Here is a 17144-nt window from a genome sequence, read left to right as displayed (position 1 = left end):
ACGGTAAACAACAGTAAATCCGCTTACATATTTGTCGTTGCGTAACAGTGAATCTATATTTGTACGATGAAGAAGAAAAAGGAGTAAGCTTCCCCTTCTTCACCACACCATCATACTGTTGTTGTGTAAAGAGATGTCGCAACGAAGACAAAGGGGCACCAACAACTCTCTGATTGGCAGATATCTACTGAGTTTGCTTAGAGATATAGGAAAAGAGAGAGGGGAAGAAAAAGAAAGAGAATAAGAACCGTGATTTCCAGACGTTGGTGGTGTCGGGCGGTGGTGGGAGGAGTAATGAAAGAAAGATTTGTTTTTCATGGTCGGGGTCCCTCCCAGTTGGCCGACCTTCGGCGACCACTTCTGCTCGACTACGCAAGAGAAGGGACATGCCACAAACTTAATTGGCGAAGAATGGTAAAAATTTAAAGTCATTGTTAAAGTTGACTGACAAAAATATGCAAAAGAGAACCAAAATAGAAGTTGATCAGTTTTAGGTGCCCAATTTGGTGAGATGTCATTTTGGGGGACCAAAACGAAATTACCTAAATTTCTCCGAGACAGGTGTAGTCATTGGGAAAAGAATAAATGTCTACATCATCTTCTTAATGACAACCAATAAGATAATCTGCCCGGAGTCATTGAGGGGGAAAATTGTATAATAGTTTTTTGAGTAATTTTCCAAATAGCCCCAAACTTTATGACCAGCTTCCTGCCTGGCCCCCTACTTTATCAAAAATGTCTAAATGGCCTCCTTTTTCTGTTACCATTATAACTTCGTTAACTAGTCATCACTTCTCTCCTCCATCTCATCACCTCTCTCTGCCACCTCATCTTCTCGCCACCTCATCGTCTTCACCGGCGAAGGTCGCCGACCGACCAATCTTCCGGCCGACGACCTTCAAACATTAAAAAAATAAAAATCTCTTTCTTCTACTCTCCATTTTCTCTAATCTTTCTCTCTCTCTAACTGGTATATATATTATTATAATAAAACCCCCAATTGTTGTCAACTGGTATATTTCAGTAACCTAATCCACAAGCAACGAAAATCCCCCTTTTTTACTCATCCATTTCGAATTCTAACAACTTCTAATCAAAATCTCTCCTACAGAAATCACACTTGAATCATTTCTGATTTGTGCTCTCTAATTCTTCTATTTTGATTTCATCATAGCTTCTGAATCATCATCTGGTAGAGCTGGGTTCTGGTTCTAAAGTGGAGCTTAAAATAGGAGAACGTTTCCTTCCCCACCTAGAGAGAGAAAGTGCAGCCATGGATCTGAAAATCTCCATATGTTTGCATCTGAAAATTCGTGTGGAAATCTCGATTTGAAAAGTTAAGGTAATTAGAAATTCAAGTTGAATTGATTGAAGACGAAGCTTTCTCCGCCGCATGATTGAAGACTAAAGACTAGCTCGCATGATTGAAGACAAAATCATATCTTGGTTGTGTTTGTTTCCCTCAGTTGAAATCATCTCATTGAAATTTAGGGTTATTCCTACTAATTTAGTTGGGTGATTGTTTTCCTCCGTTGGCTTCTCGTTATGTTGTGAAATCATATCTTGGTTGTGTTGGTTTATCAGATTTGTTGTGAGATCTTGATAAAATTGCATTGTTAAATTTGAGGTTTTTTTTCTTAACACATGGATCTTGATAGAATCTGCCTTTGAAGTGACATGGTTAACAAATCTTTGATTGTGTGTTTACCCTCACAACACATGAATTTGATTTGTGTTTGCCATCTCAGATGTTACAGTAACTAAATCTCTCTCTCTCTAAAATTCTTAAACTTTCTCTCACTAGAAGAGCTATACTCTTTTTCTCCCGATCTGTTTGGATTAGTTTGATCTCCTTTCAATTTTGGTTCTCAATTTTTTCTTATTTTTTCTTTCATTGAGAAGGTAATTTTCTTCAGCTTTAAACAGCAAAAAGTTTTTTTTTTTTTTTTTTTTTTTTTTATGTTTGAAGGTCGCCAACCTGAAAATTAGCCGACCGATTACTTTTGCCGGCGAAGACGATGAAGTGGCAAAGAGAGGTGATGAGATGGGGGAGAGAGAGGTGATAACTAGTTAAAGGAGTTATAACGGTAACTGAAAAAAGGGGTCATCTGGGTATTTTTGATAAAGTAGGGGACTAAGCAGGAAGCTGGTCATAAAATTCGGAGCTATTTGGAAAACAACCCTACTTTCTATTTTTTATCTATATAAGTGAGATCAGAACAAAGTAGCAGGTGGAATCTGAATGAAAATAGTAAGTCATATCGGAGACAAGCATGCTTACCACACCTTGAACACGTTTTAACAAAAATAAAAGAAAATTTCGATATTTTTCAGTAGTTTTATATTATGTCAGACATAATAAAGTAATAAACCTAATTTTGTGTCTTCTTTTGTCTCTAAATTTTAAATTAATTTGTTATATTTTTAATGGGACAACAAACATGTTGGTCCTACAGTTGCGTACCTCTTCTAAAACTAAGAGACTCTAGATTCAAGTCTTAGAGAGCTAGGGTGAATGCGTGATTCACTTTAAATTTTATTTCTAGTTTGTTGTGATGTGTATCATCCTAATTTTAATATGATCTAATAATATTTCAAGATTGTAAATGTTTTTTTTTATGAAGGAAGATTGTAAATGTCGCTTCAATATTTTTGTTTCAATTTGTACACAAAAAACTAGAAACAAATGGTATTTATTGATGCTTGTGCAATTATATATCATATATGGGCTAAGTGGTAAGTTATTTATCTATGTCCTTCTGTTTACGTTGTAACAAAAAAAGTGTGCTTCTGTTCGTTATTAATATTTACATTGGTTCTTAGTTTATGTAGATTCCATATTTCTATCTTTATTGTGTTAAGTTGTGACGGTTTTAAAATAAGTTCTATAACACTGTGATGAGTGTTTCGTATAAATTTATGAGACAACAAATTAACAATTTTTTCACTCCCACCTGAAAACTATAAAATTAATTATATCAACTAAATATATTTAATTAATTTTAACGATGTTTAGTAGTGGGACATGGTCAAAATATCATAATTTTAGATTTTAAGTCCCTCTGCCAATTAGAAAAAGGACATCGTTTTTAAGGATTTAGATCGAGTAAATTAAATTTTATTGAGATAAAAACTAAGATTAAAACAATACAAATAGTGGTTTCTTTTATTTTTCATGTTTTTCTTCCTTATATCCATACATCCTAGCACAAAATCCCGTTTTAAACATATTCTACGAAAGTATGAAACTACTACCACACCACCCATAAGCACTACATTTTATGTAGTTTTAAGTTCTTCTAATCCCTTTCTTTCCTAGGTAACACATTTATTATTATCTCATTACTCAAAAATGTTAGTGAAAATTTGTATCAAGAAATAAAAATTCCGTCCAACATATTTACTTTATTTTCTTTGTCGCCAGAATTTCATCCACTTGTTACAGGTGAAAATGAGAAGATAAGGGATGTGAGAGGAGAGATGGCAACGGTGTTCGTAACAGCAGCGATCGAGGAAGTTGTGGTGGTGAAAGTGATAAAGAAAATGAAGATGAGAGGTATAGTTCAATCAAACGAATTTTTGGTCGAAATAATAAATATGCTCCCTAATTCCATATTAATTGACTTAGTCTTTGTGTCCCAAAGGCCAGAGATTTTTATTTATGTCCTCGTGGAAATTAATCAGGATTATTAACTCGATAATTCAGGATTATTAACTCAATAATTATTAGTAGTTATTTACATGTAATTAGTTTGTGAGATTTTCAAACATGGAGTATAAAATATTTGAGATATAAAGAATATAAAAATATATATTTTCTACTTTGAACTCCAAAAATATGGCGCATATAATGTTCCAGCAGACCAAAGTGCAACCTAGCTAGAGGCTAAAGTATGTACAACTTCACATAACAGAACACACCAAAAATTTCTTTTGCAGGGTGTTTGATTTTTGCACTTATTAAGTGATTTTCACTTATTAAGTGCGGGCCGGCAATTTTAGGTCGTTTGTTTTTTCACTTAATAAGTGAAAATCACTTCTAAGTGGTGGTAAAGTAAGTCCAAAATAGTAAGCTCCAAGTTGGAGCTTATTATTCTGCACTTACTTTGTAAGTGTTAAAAAAGATATTTCTATCCTTCTCCTAATATTGTAATTACCAATATAATTTTAACTATAGAAAATCTTAAACAATTGATAAATAAAAATCTTTTTATGACTTTCCCTATGACTCTTCTCTATCTTCACTCATCATTCACCTAAGTTTTCCTCCTAAATTTATTTAACATCTCTTCCTTCACTAATCATGGAACACCCAAACTCCATGATACAACTAATTTCTTTCACCTTCATAATTCTTAATTATTACGATTAATATTTTTGACATAACATTCGTAAACCATAATTTTCTTTTATCTAAACTAACGAACTTATTATGAATTAGTATAAAATGCTAATGTGTAAATACACTAAGGTTAAAACAGACAATTTTTCATTTTTATAACATTTAGAATTAATATAAAAATTAAATTCAAGCACTTACAACCAATAGAAAACAAACGCAATAGCACTTACATTTGATATCACTTACTAAGTGATTATCACTTAGTAAGTGGTAGCACTTGTAAGTGCTAAAAAAAATCAAACACCCATGTGTAGACCAGACTGGATCCTGCCCAGGTTGAAATTTCGCCTTTTTCCTTCACTATCATATCCGATATGGGACTATTGTTCAGTGGTTGGGACCATGCCTTGCGCTCTAGAAGTTTGACGTTCAAGTCTCCTGACCTACACTTCCATCTTTATTTTAGTTCTTTTTATCTTCTTTGTGAAGTGTTAAAAGCGCCTCGTGTATATACGAAAGACGCCTCCACCAGGGATTGTTTTGTGAGGGAAAGAGGTGTCTTATAACCTTTTAGGTGCCTTTAAAACTACGTGAGAACTAAGTGTTCTCTTTATTTGCCTTTACAATATCGTCAACTCACAAAAATAACCCCTAATATTTACCAGCTTCTAAAATAGCCTCTTAAACATTTTTTTTTGTCTTTATTCTTTGATACGTCTAACGTAAGCCTGCCCTGCACTGGCTATCAGCAATTCCTGGTTCCACCCTTGAGTGTAACCCCTTTCACTTATGGTTAAATATCATTGGGATTCAATTAGGTCGGATGCGTCGTAAAACCATCCCATAACTGTCGTGAAATTGTCTTAAAGATACGTACACTATCTTCCATTTGAAAAAGATTCAATTACCCTATAAGATTATAGACGAAAACGAGAAAGGGGAAGAGGAACAAAGAGTGAAGGGATATCCCTCGTCCAGAGTCGTGTTTGAAGGGGGGTCGGCAGGGCGTCCGCCCTAGGCCCCCTCCTTAAAGGGGCCCACTCCTCGAGAGGTAGGGTTGTATATGAGTTGACCCTATGTAATCGTTAATACGACTTAGTCTGTCTATTTCAAGCATAAGTTTCTTGTAGCTTCAGTGGCTATGTCCTAAGATTGCCGCCTTGAGGTCAGGTGTTCGACTCAAATTATTTGTCTTAAAAAAAATAACTTTAAATTAACGAATACTATTTGTTAGAGTTTTCAATTTTGTAGATAAAATATTTACGATATTTATGACCATTAAAGGTAGACTCAATGATACAAAATCTGTATAATATGAAAAATTTTGATTTTAGTTAATTGTTTAAATTTTTTTACAAAAAGTAGTTCGATAACTTGTGGTAGATTTGAAAAAGTATATATATATATATGCCTTCAAATTCCCTAGACACAACTCTGATGCTATATATATATATATATATATATATATATATATATATATATATATATAGATTTTATTTTTTTCATATCTCTTTCAATATCTATCCATGTTATTATAGTTTTGTAGATTTTGCAAGATAACTAAATTTGATAAATATAATTGAAGAGTGACAATTAGTACATTTTAATTATTTTTGGTCGGGTGATTAATAGAAATGAAAATGGGCCCAACTAAAATTTGACTCCGGACTTCCAAATTCTCAGACACGGCTTTGCCCTCATCCTCTTACATGTAGACGTAGTAGACGACCCTCTTTCTCCCTCCCTCTTTTTTTGAAGAACTTCCATATATGGATAGAAGAATTTCTTACATATTTTTAATTTCGGGTGAAAAAATGATCAAATGTTTTTCTTATAGGGACAACATAATCTAAAAGACCTAATTGTTTTTTCTTCATCTTTGTTACCACCACCACTTTTCCTTATCAAAGCACCACTATCTTCTCTTACCACTACCACCTTCTCCGACCAGTACCACCTAACATTTTCACCAGTACCGTAGACAACCTACTTGGACAATCACCATCTCCACCACCACTATGTTCATCTTCGCCTCATCATTTTCACCCTCACCATGATACCATCTTTTATACAAACAAATTAAAAAAACACTTCAAGAAAATCACCTATGTAACTTTCAATTATTTCATTTAATTTTAACTAGAGAAAACAGTTTGAGAAGTTCACTTAGCTAGAGAGAACAAACCGGTGACCAGCCCTAAAAGTAAAAAGTTGTTTAACTAATATTCCCATGATTTCATGCATTCCAAATGTGGAGACCATCCCACGGTTGATAATGCTTTGTTGCTGATAGAATTCACCTTGAACTCCCTCCAATCACGATGGACAACCGTTAGATCTTCCAACTTAGCTTTAATATGACGACAACAGTTTGCATGGACAGTACAAACTACATTCATATCCCAACTGTCTTGGCAAAACCCACTAAAATATAAGGTGTCCAAGAACCTCACTTTCAACCCTAATTCACTTGAAACAAATGTCGAATTTTCTATCATCAAGCTTGTGAGTACATCTTGTTCTTTCATTCCTTCATATCTTGGATCATCTTTGGCTTTATACCATTTTTCAAATAGAGCTATTGTCTTGTTATTTGATCTCACAAAGTAAAAACCTGTGTTTAAGGGATTGAGTTCAGACCATGGATCTCCATTGAATCTATCAACACTGATTTGTAAATCCTCATTTTGATCTTTGCTTAGTCTCGAAAACGGGTTGCTTAGCCACATTACATCTGTATCCTGCAAAAATGATAAATTAAAAGTCATAGCATGATTTAGAGCTTCATATTTTACCACTGCGAAAATGATTGGGGACTCCCTGGAGTACTCTGAGACATACTTCATTGATGAATTGGCGAATAAAACAGGAGTTACTTTAGTATTTTCACAGTCTTTTCAGAGTATGAAAAGACCAAAATACCCTTTGTCCTATTAGGGGGAGTACACTCGGGAGTGTACTAGGAAGTCCCCCTATCAGGATTGTCAATGGATGACGATCAACGGATGGGTGATCAGACAATAGGGCAAGGGTGGAAGGAGATGGGTTTGAGGGCAGTATGGTCATTTCCTACTTCGTTTCTCCTTATCTTGTTATTAGAGCATCTCCAACACAAGACTTAATTTGTATCTCTAAGATGATGTGGTGGTAGTTAATGTTAGAAATCTCAAGACGATGTTATGTTTAACTCAACATATTTAATATTTAATTCCAAAAAGCAATATTTTTTTCTTAAATCTTCTAAGTAAACTAGTTATAGATTCTATCATAATAATTTTGTCACATAAGTAAATAAAGTAACTTTAGAGATTTACATGGGAGAACCAGAGTTCAAAGATTTCTATTTCAAAAAAAAATATTTAATAAATATAAACAATTTTTTCTTAAATCTCGAAAGTAACAAAATGTTGAAGATTTTTATTTTTCCACGTAAGATAAAACCAATTTCAGATCTTATTAAAACTTGACATATAAGACTTTTAGAGTTTTTTTTCTCGTTTTGTTTTGCTTTGGAGATGTTCTTGTACAGTCAACTAGAGCCTAGAGGATCAAGTAGGCGAACAAACTTTGAATTGTTTTGTCATGAGCTCGCAAAGAATAATAAAATGAAAGCATACCGTGAAGATGTAGCTGTAACCGCGCTTAAGAACATCACCAAGAAATAATGTTCTCCTCCACATCATGTTTATGAAATCGTTGGACATGAAAACCATTTCTCCGGCAAAGTTATCACCTTCTGTGCCAAGTTTATAGCAATGAAGTCTTAAAAATTTACACCTCTCGAACGCAACTTGATCGACAGTGACAAAAAGAAGCTGATTAACTAAAGATCTAGTGTTTTCTCCAAGCCAAAAGCTCTCCAGAAATAGATTGAGCATTGCCTTTTCACCCTCGACGTAAGCCTGATTTATGAGGGTTATAATAAGTGTTTTATTGTTCCCCATCGAAGCTTCTTCCAAGGCTATTTCAAGCTCATCTTTAGGTGCATTTACCAGTACTGTACTCTAAAGAAAAATCAACATCAAAATTTGAATTTAAAAATGGCTTAAAAACAACGAAAATTAAACCAATTATTAAGTTTTCTATACTACCTCATCTAGTGGCAGACAATGATACTTCTGAGACAAGATTGATGAACATAGTGCTATTGAGACTTTGTATTCATAGGATGTCACGTATAAAATGTACAAAATTCCTATGATTATCGAGTAAAAAACAATTCGCCCTCCACGATTTTTCGAATAAGCCATGTGCATAGGAATTGCTTAGATGGTGATCCAATGAGTTATTTTGGTCTCTCAGTGTTGTGTTTTAGTAGCTAGGCAGGGGAAAAGAAAATCCACGGCAAGAGACTGAAGTTCTAATGAAAGAATAATCTCCTTGGGTGTCAAATCTTTATTCACATTTATGAAGAAAATTTTGGGGAACAATAGATTTTTCAACTACTTAATGAAAAATTGAGGAAACTTAATTCACCTTTGTACAAGGATCTTTCTATTATGTGCACTAAAGCCATGAATTTTTCCTTCAATAAGTCAAAGTTCATCTACATTCATTGGTTACAATGATTCAAAAATTTATAATATCTTAGCATGTGTTCTAAAAGAAAATCCTTCATAGATTGGGAGATATCTAACAAGATTCTTCATTTATTCTAAGAAATAAAGTAAATAAATCCATATAATAATGTGTTCAATGAAATCTATATAACAAAGGTGTTAAACAGCGAACACTCGTATTTAATGTGATTGAGCCGAAGGTTCTGCATGTAATCTCTATTTACATTCATAGAGAAACTAATAACGCTATTTGGCCTGACTACATGACCCGAACGCCGAAGGTTCTGCATGTAATCTCTATTTACATTCATAGAGAAACTAATAACGCTATTTGGCCTGACTACATGACCCGAACTGGCCTGCCGTGGCAAATTTTAGACACGCATCAACTTTTTGCCTTGTCTTGATCATTGAATCTCGTGTTCTCGATCTGTCACGTATCTTAACAAAAGGGAGAGGAGTATCTTTTGGATTTTTCCTCGACTAAATTTCTATTAGGCCTAAAGATATGAAATGGTCTGCTATTTTCTCCAAGACTGTTTTTCTTGACCTTCAATTTTAATCAAACGTGAGTACATCTGTACAAAGTTAACTGTAGCCTTCTTATTTTTCTCATATTGTTAAAGTAAAACATCTCTTACTACAAGTAAAAGTACTCTAACTTCCTAATGTTAAACTACACATTATATTTGTGAAAGATGTTATAGAGTCCACTAACTTTCTTTGCTAATTGTACTAATAAAAAATAAATATAATTAAAAATTAATTAAGTTGTTGGAGTTGGAGTGAAGTAAATTATTTCCTGACTTCGAGGATCAAGATTTCATATTTTCTCTTGAAGCTTCTTATAAGAATTTTATTGATAAAAGGCATAACAAATTTCACGACTCATTACTTGGAATAGTGGAGTCTAGTCTTTGTGACGGACCCATATTCTTTTCGTGTTTTCCAAATTTTACTCTGTCGTTAAACGACCCCACAATTATGCACTCTCTTTGCTTAGACATTAAATCTGATGGATTTAATATGATGCAAGGAGCTGAAAACATAATCCTTATTTACAGGATTCAGTATAAAGTTATGAACACCGTAGTACCCAAGATGAAAAATATTTTACAAGATCAAAAGGGGTCTACTACTTTGTTTATAACCAATTTAGAAAAAAGTAATTTAAAGGTCCCAAAAACGATCACATGGGATCAGGTTAATTTACCTGAAAACTGGATACTTGAAAAGGCTAATGAGCCTGTTAAAAAAGATAACCGTGAACTCGAAGAAATCAAAGAGTTCCCTGACGGTGATGTTGAAATTGTCTTCTCTAATCAGAGAATTGCAAGGCTAAAATTGGAAAGCCTAAACAACAAAGTTATTCCAGGTAGAAGCTCTACTTCGTCAGTTCCAACAACTAATTTTGAAAAAATTTCTGGAACAAAATTTACCTCTGACGGAGTAAACCAACCTGAATATAGGGTTAATTTACCCACTTCTGAAATTAATAGTGAAAGAACATCCCCCACTCCTTCTGATATGGGTTATTATAGCCTTTCGCCTATAACGATCCATAAAGAAGAAAAATTCAAATTTAAATTTCCTTTTAGGGGACTTCCAAAGGAATTATTTTATTCCAAAGAAAACAAATTGAAGAGAACATGGTTTTTCCTTGTTAAAGACTCTAAGAGTCATGAAAAATGGTTTTCTCGCTATAAAAGGTTTTTAATGTTTTATGTATGGATCTTGGAAGAAAGAGATAACGATGATGGAAGAAGGGAAGTGGAAAGAAGAAAAGGAAAGTGGAGAAGGAGAATATTATTTAAAATTATTATTGTTGTTACAAGATTACAAGGTGATCTTACAAATAAACTAAGTCTCCTTATATAGATGGAGCACTTACAAAATAACAAAACAAAATACATAAGCAATGACGTATTACAATTGCTTTTAGTAAAGTAAAGGAATCTCTTTCTTTATGCATTATTGCTGGTAACAGTAACCCCGGGTGCTCATTGGGCCCCATCGCCAGGTTATTAGTACTGCTAATGCACGATCCTCTACAAAAGATAACTGGCATTTTATGCCGACACCTTAAAGTGTGAATATAATAATATTCTTCTTTAGACAAAATGCTTCACTTTAATAAAAGCGATCATGATTGAGATTTAGACTTTTATGCAAATGGGTTCTGGGAATCTTGCATAGAGTCATCATCTTCAGTGTCGTCATCTTCATCAGATGAGTTGCTTAAAATTTCTCTTAACTGCTTCTTTAGGTCTGACTTTGAGGAAGAAGCGAGCAGTTCTTTAAGAAGATCTGAGACATCCTTTTTAGGAGCTTTTGGTGGCGGTGCTGGTTCAAATGAAATAATTCCTTTTTCAGAAAATATTGAATCCTTAAAGAATTCAAATTTATCCCACCATTTAATGAGAATTCTTCTTCCCAAATAAGGGATATGAGAGACTGTTATTTCAAATTTTTTAATAGGACAATTTGCAATAACAACGTCCCATCTAACTATCCATGGAACCTGATAATGAGCTGCAAAGATAAGCTCGGGATTTTTTAGTGATGGGTTAGATTTAATAAAATCATCAAATATATTCCTGACTTTGTCAGGGAAAATTATGGGGTGTGATCCCCAAGTGTAAAACCATTTGATAAACCACTGTGGAAGATTAGTGGTGTTGAAATCACGAAATTGGAGGAACCAACTGTGTTTCTTTAGTCTGTTCTCATAACAGAAGGCCCCTTCCCAGGCTTTTATGTAGTCGAAGTAGTTAAACCAATATTTATCCAATTCTCTTCTTCCAGCTCTGGGTATTTCATGATATTTAAATAAATCACCCTGCCAAATTTCAGGGGTAACAACTTTCTTAATAAAGGCTTTAGAATAAGCCCATTCGGCGCCTGACCTTATGACAGAATCAAAATCCACTGATTGAGTCACTTGCAGGATTGCGCAGTAAAAATTGTATTCCTTAGGATAAAGGAATGGGTCCGCTGATTCCCTAAGATAAAAGGATGAAGCTTCTACCGGAGAAAGATGAGCGTATTTTAGCTCAATAGGAGCTATCCATATAGTAGTGTAAGGAATATATGGATAGATATATTCATTAGTCTGATTAGACTGAATTGCTGCTAAATAAGCATCTTCTCTTAATTTTAACTCCTTAGGAGTCGCCTTTAAGGCTTCAGCTTTAAGCTGTTCCGTTGTTTTAACAATCATAGTCTTATAAGACTGAGAACTTGCGCTTGAGGGAGAAACTGCCAATTTAGCTTTCCCTTTTCCATTATCAGATTTCTTGCTCATGACCCTGCAAAAATTCTCGAGTCAAGAAATCAGGTAGTGAATTACTACTTCCTTTGATAAATTCAATGTCAAAATCAAACACAGACAATATGCCTTGCCATCTGGCAAAAATTTGTTTTGATGCTATATTTTTAACATCTTTTTCTAAAACATCTTTGGCTGACTTACAATCAACCCTGACCAAAAATTTTTGGTTTAATAAATCACTTTCGAATTTCTGTATACACAGAACTATAGAAAGGATTTCTTTTTTAATTGTGGAATAATTTTTCCTTGGCCCTTGCCATATCCCAGAAGTAAATCTTACTAGGGTTTCTTTGTTATTAACCCTTTGTTTAAGGATTCCACCATAGCCTAATTCAGAAGCATCAGTTTCAACAATTTTAAAGGCTTCTGGATTAGCAATGGCAAGACAAGGGATTTCCTTAATCTTTAATTTTATCTTCTGGACTGCTTCTGTATGAACATTAGCCCAATCAGGAGGATTTTTCTTAAGCCTGTCAAATAAAGGCTTAGCATCAATTGCTAAGTTTTTATAGAAGTCAGAAATATAATTAAGACTTCCTAAAAACCTTTGCAATTGAGTTTTTTCTTTGATTTCATCTGGAAATTTATCCGCAAAAGTAATAGCTCTATCAATAGGGAAAATAGTCCCTTCTTTGATGGTATGGCCAAGAAATCTTATTTCTGTTTGAAATAATTTGATCTTTTTTGCTGACACAACTAAACCAGCATGTTTGACAGCATTAATAAATGCTTGAAGATGTTTAAAGTGTTTATCTATATTTTCAGAAAACACTAGAACATCATCGATATAAACAATACAGAATGACGTATAAGGACTGAAAATGTCATTCATTATATTTTGAAATTCTGAGGGGGCATTCTTAAGCCCAAAAGGCATCACGTTCCACTCATAGTGGCCAAATGGAACTGTGAATGCAGTTTTGTATCTATCCTTTTCATCGATCTGAATTTGCCAAAACCCAGATTTCATATCAAATTTGGACATAACTTTGGCTGAAAACAGCCGATTTAATAAGTCCCTTTTATTAGGGATTGGATACCTTATCCATCTAAGAGCTTTGTTCAAAGGTTTGTAATTAATTACAAGCCTAGGAACACCTCTTTCAAGTTCAGCAGCATTTTCAACATAAAATGCAGGACAACTCCAAGGGCTGTATGATTTTCTAATTAAACCTTTGAGTAATAACTCATCAATTTCTTTTTTGCAAATTTCCAAATGGCGAGGTCCCATAGCAATAGGTCTAGCCTTAGTGGGAATTTGCCTTTCATTGAAGTCTGGCTCATAAGGCAGACTAACAATATGTTTCTTTCTTTCCCAGAAGGCATTGGGAATATCAGAACATATTGTTTTGACAATAAGATCATGAAGATCATTTATTTTCCTTTGAATTAAAGGATGTTTGATTTTTTCAGTAATTTTCATGTAACTGATCTCCTGAGATAAGGAGTTAAGAAAATTTTCTTTTCTTTGAATTTTCTTTTGTAACAAATCAATCTCGTGATAACGAGGTTCAGTAACGAAATTAAATGTAATTTCTTGAGAATTAATGGAACTTGTTATACCCTTCTCATTAATGCTTTTAATGGGATATAACATGTGAAGAAAAGGATTTCCCAAAATAACATCATGAGAAAGATTCTTTACCATTATAAATGGCATTTCTAAACAAATTCCATTATTGCAAACTGCAGTATTTTGTAGCTTGTAATTTACAAGCATTTTTCTACCATCTGCAGCATTTAAAATTTCAGTAGTTTTTGAAAAATATCTGGAGGGTATCAATCCTTCATTGATACAGTTTAAATCTGCTCCAGAGTCTACCATGGCAATTGCAGAGAGAGTATATTCTCTATGAACAATGATTTTAATTTTAATATGCCATTTATGGGTAATAACCCTGTCTAACATATTAACATATGTTAAAGATTCATCTTTCAAAGATCCTTCGTCTTTTGAAGATTTATCTTTAACAGATGTTAAAGTATCTAATTTTTCCTTTAAGGAATTCCATTCTTCTTCATCTGACTCATGATCAGAATCAGACTCAGAAAGAATAGATTTATCCTTTTTAATTTCAAGAGAAGTTACTCTAGATTTAAGAGTATTAATTTCTCTTTTAAGAACTTTGACTTCATGCAGTAAATCATTAATGCGAGAAGATTCTTCAGGAGTTTCTTCTTTTGAAACTGAAGTCTTAGCTCTTTGTAAAATTTCTTTTAGACTATAAGTCTCTGGCTCTTCAAATTTTAACCTTTTGTCACCTTTCTTTCCATTGTAATCTTCTAAATATTTTTGAAGCATTTGTCTTTTAGCAATGGGATCAGAAAGTTGATCAATAAGGTCAAGGATGAAATTATCCTCTTTTGTTAAAGGAAATAGACCATTTGCCTGACATAAGGCTTTGTAGTAATCACAATTTCCTTCGCAAGAGTCATCCTCAGATTCTTCTGTTTGATCAACAGATCCCTCTGAAGATGATTCTTCCTCAGGATTGTCTTCTGCAATAGCAGCTACTTTAAAATTTTTTCCTTCTTCATTAAGAAGTAATTTTTCAAGTGACCTCTTAAGGCCTTCATCAATATTCAGGCTATTGATTTTCTTTTTCATTCTACACTTATTAGCGTAGTGGCCAGGTTTCTGGCATTTCCAGCAGACAGGGATAGTCTTTTGCCGAGAATTATTCTCAGGTTCAGACTTCCTTTTCTTTCCTCTAAAATTTTTTTTCTTTTTCTGTTTGGGAAAATACTTCTGCTTGGTATAGACCTTATTGGTCCTTCTCCCTCTATTTTCGATAGAGGTTCCAATAGGTGGTAAGCCAATTTGCTCACAAAAGTCCCCTATAATTCTTTTGCCAAGGACTTTCTCCTTTTGGATTTGTCTATGCAATTTTATTTCATTGCATAAATTAATGCCTTCAGCAACCACTTCTGAGGATAAATCCCCATAAGTGTATTCGGAATAAGGAATAATTCCATTGTGTCTTTGCTTAATACGATTGCGTATTTTTTCCGCAAAGAAATGAGGTAGTCCTGATAAGAACTTCTCTTTCCAAAAATCATTTTGACTATCATGTCTGGTGAAGACTTTTGAAAAGAATACGTCTTTATACCATTTGAACTGAGATAAGTTCTGACATTTTAAATTCATCAGTTGCTCTTGAGATCTATCAATAAGCAATGATGTAGTGCCAATAAAATGTTTTGCTATTGTATACAGAAGTGTATTGACACAATCTGTAACTTGTACAGGCTGATTATCTCTAACTTCTGTTTTAATAGCCTGTGAAATATGTATTTTGGCTTCTTCAGGAAGGTAGAAATCCCACCATCCTTTCAATTGACCAGTAAATCCTTGACTTAAGGCTTTGGCAATATTTTGATCAGAATTACCATGTGCTTTACAAGCAGTTGCATACATAGTCATGTAGTGCAATACCGTTTGTATTTGGTATTCTGACATGCCATCTATATTCCATTCATTAATGGATTTTCCATCAAATTGAACAGTCATGAATTCATCATGTTGTTCTAATTGAAGATCTACAGGTGTAGGCCTATGATAATAGGGCTTTGCAGGAATATTATAAGCCATTTTCTTCTTGTAGGAAGATGCAAGCTTATTTACTTGAAATTTATTTTCATTATTTTTTTGTTCTGATAAGAACATATTCTCCAGAAGATTGATTTTATCTTCTGTTTTTGAAGAATTTTCTGCTTCATCATAAGAAGCATCAGAATTATAATCTGATTCATGTGTCTCTAGAGGAGCACATTCATTGTCTTTGATTCCAAGATTTTTTAATCTTTTCATAATCTCATCAACCATTTCAGAATTCTGAGGATCCATTTTGAAATCAAAGTTTTCAGAACTCATTGGTTTGAATAAAACCTTTTCTTCAAAAGTAGTTTCTGAAATTTTAGAAACATTTGAAGCCTTTTCTTGTTTTTCAAAATCAATATTTTTCTCGATTCTATTTAATTGATCTCCCATTGTTCTAAGAGTTAAATTTGTAAAATTGTTTTGTTCAACAACAGCCTCAATGTTGTCGCTTTTCCTGTAAGGAGTTGCTACAACTTCTTCGTTGTTGATTCTTATTGCTAATTGGGTTTCCGGAGGATGAACACTCCTAAAAACTTTTCCATTTTTAGCAATAAAATTCTTATAAGAAGCTTCAAGAGAAAATATGAAATCTTGATCCTCGAAGTCAGGAAATTTTTCATAACATTGTTCCATAAAAATGAAGAAATCAATAACTTCTCCATTTTTTATTAAAAACCTTTTATAGCGAGAAAACCATTTTTCATGACTCTTAGAGTCTTTAACAAGGAAAAACCATGTTCTCTTCAATTTGTTTTCTTTGGAATAAAATAATTCCTTTGGAAGTCCCCTAAAAGGAAATTTAAATTTGAATTTTTCTTCTTTATGGATCGTTATAGGCGAAAGGCTATAATAACCCATATCAGAAGGAGTGGGGGATGTTCTTTCACTATTAATTTCAGAAGTGGGTAAATTAACCCTATATTCAGGTTGGTTTACTCCGTCAGAGGTAAATTTTGTTCCAGAAATTTTTTCAAAATTAGTTGTTGGAACTGACGAAGTAGAGCTTCTACCTGGAATAACTTTGTTGTTTAGGCTTTCCAATTTTAGCCTTGCAATTCTCTGATTAGAGAAGACAATTTCAACATCACCGTCAGGGAACTCTTTGATTTCTTCGAGTTCACGGTTATCTTTTTTAACAGGCTCATTAGCCTTTTCAAGTATCCAGTTTTCAGGTAAATTAACCTGATCCCATGTGATCGTTTTTGGGACCTTTAAATTACTTTTTTCTAAATTGGTTATAAACAAAGTAGTAGACCCCTTTTGATCTTGTAAAATATTTTTCATCTTGGGTACTACGGTGTTCATAACTTT

At 33.6% G+C, this 17144-nt stretch overlaps 1 pseudogene across 1 annotated transcript; it reads right to left on the bottom strand.

Moving 5' to 3' along the window:
- Nucleotides 1–6452: 6452 nt before the first annotated feature.
- Nucleotides 6453–8592, bottom strand: LOC147569766 (uncharacterized protein At1g28695 pseudogene; annotated as a pseudogene). Its single transcript, XR_015234979.1, has 3 exons — nucleotides 8434–8592; nucleotides 7960–8346; nucleotides 6453–7083 (listed from the first exon to the last, which is right to left on the bottom strand). The product of XR_015234979.1 is annotated as an uncharacterized protein At1g28695 pseudogene (transcript).
- Nucleotides 8593–17144: the final 8552 nt, after the last annotated feature.

This window comes from Eschscholzia californica, unplaced genomic scaffold (assembly GCF_041429995.1).
Source record: "Eschscholzia californica isolate CP2 unplaced genomic scaffold, dmEscCali1.0.p SCAF_1, whole genome shotgun sequence".
Taxonomy (NCBI): domain Eukaryota; kingdom Viridiplantae; phylum Streptophyta; class Magnoliopsida; order Ranunculales; family Papaveraceae; genus Eschscholzia; species Eschscholzia californica.
This window is presented reverse-complemented; position numbering and strand designations above follow the sequence as displayed.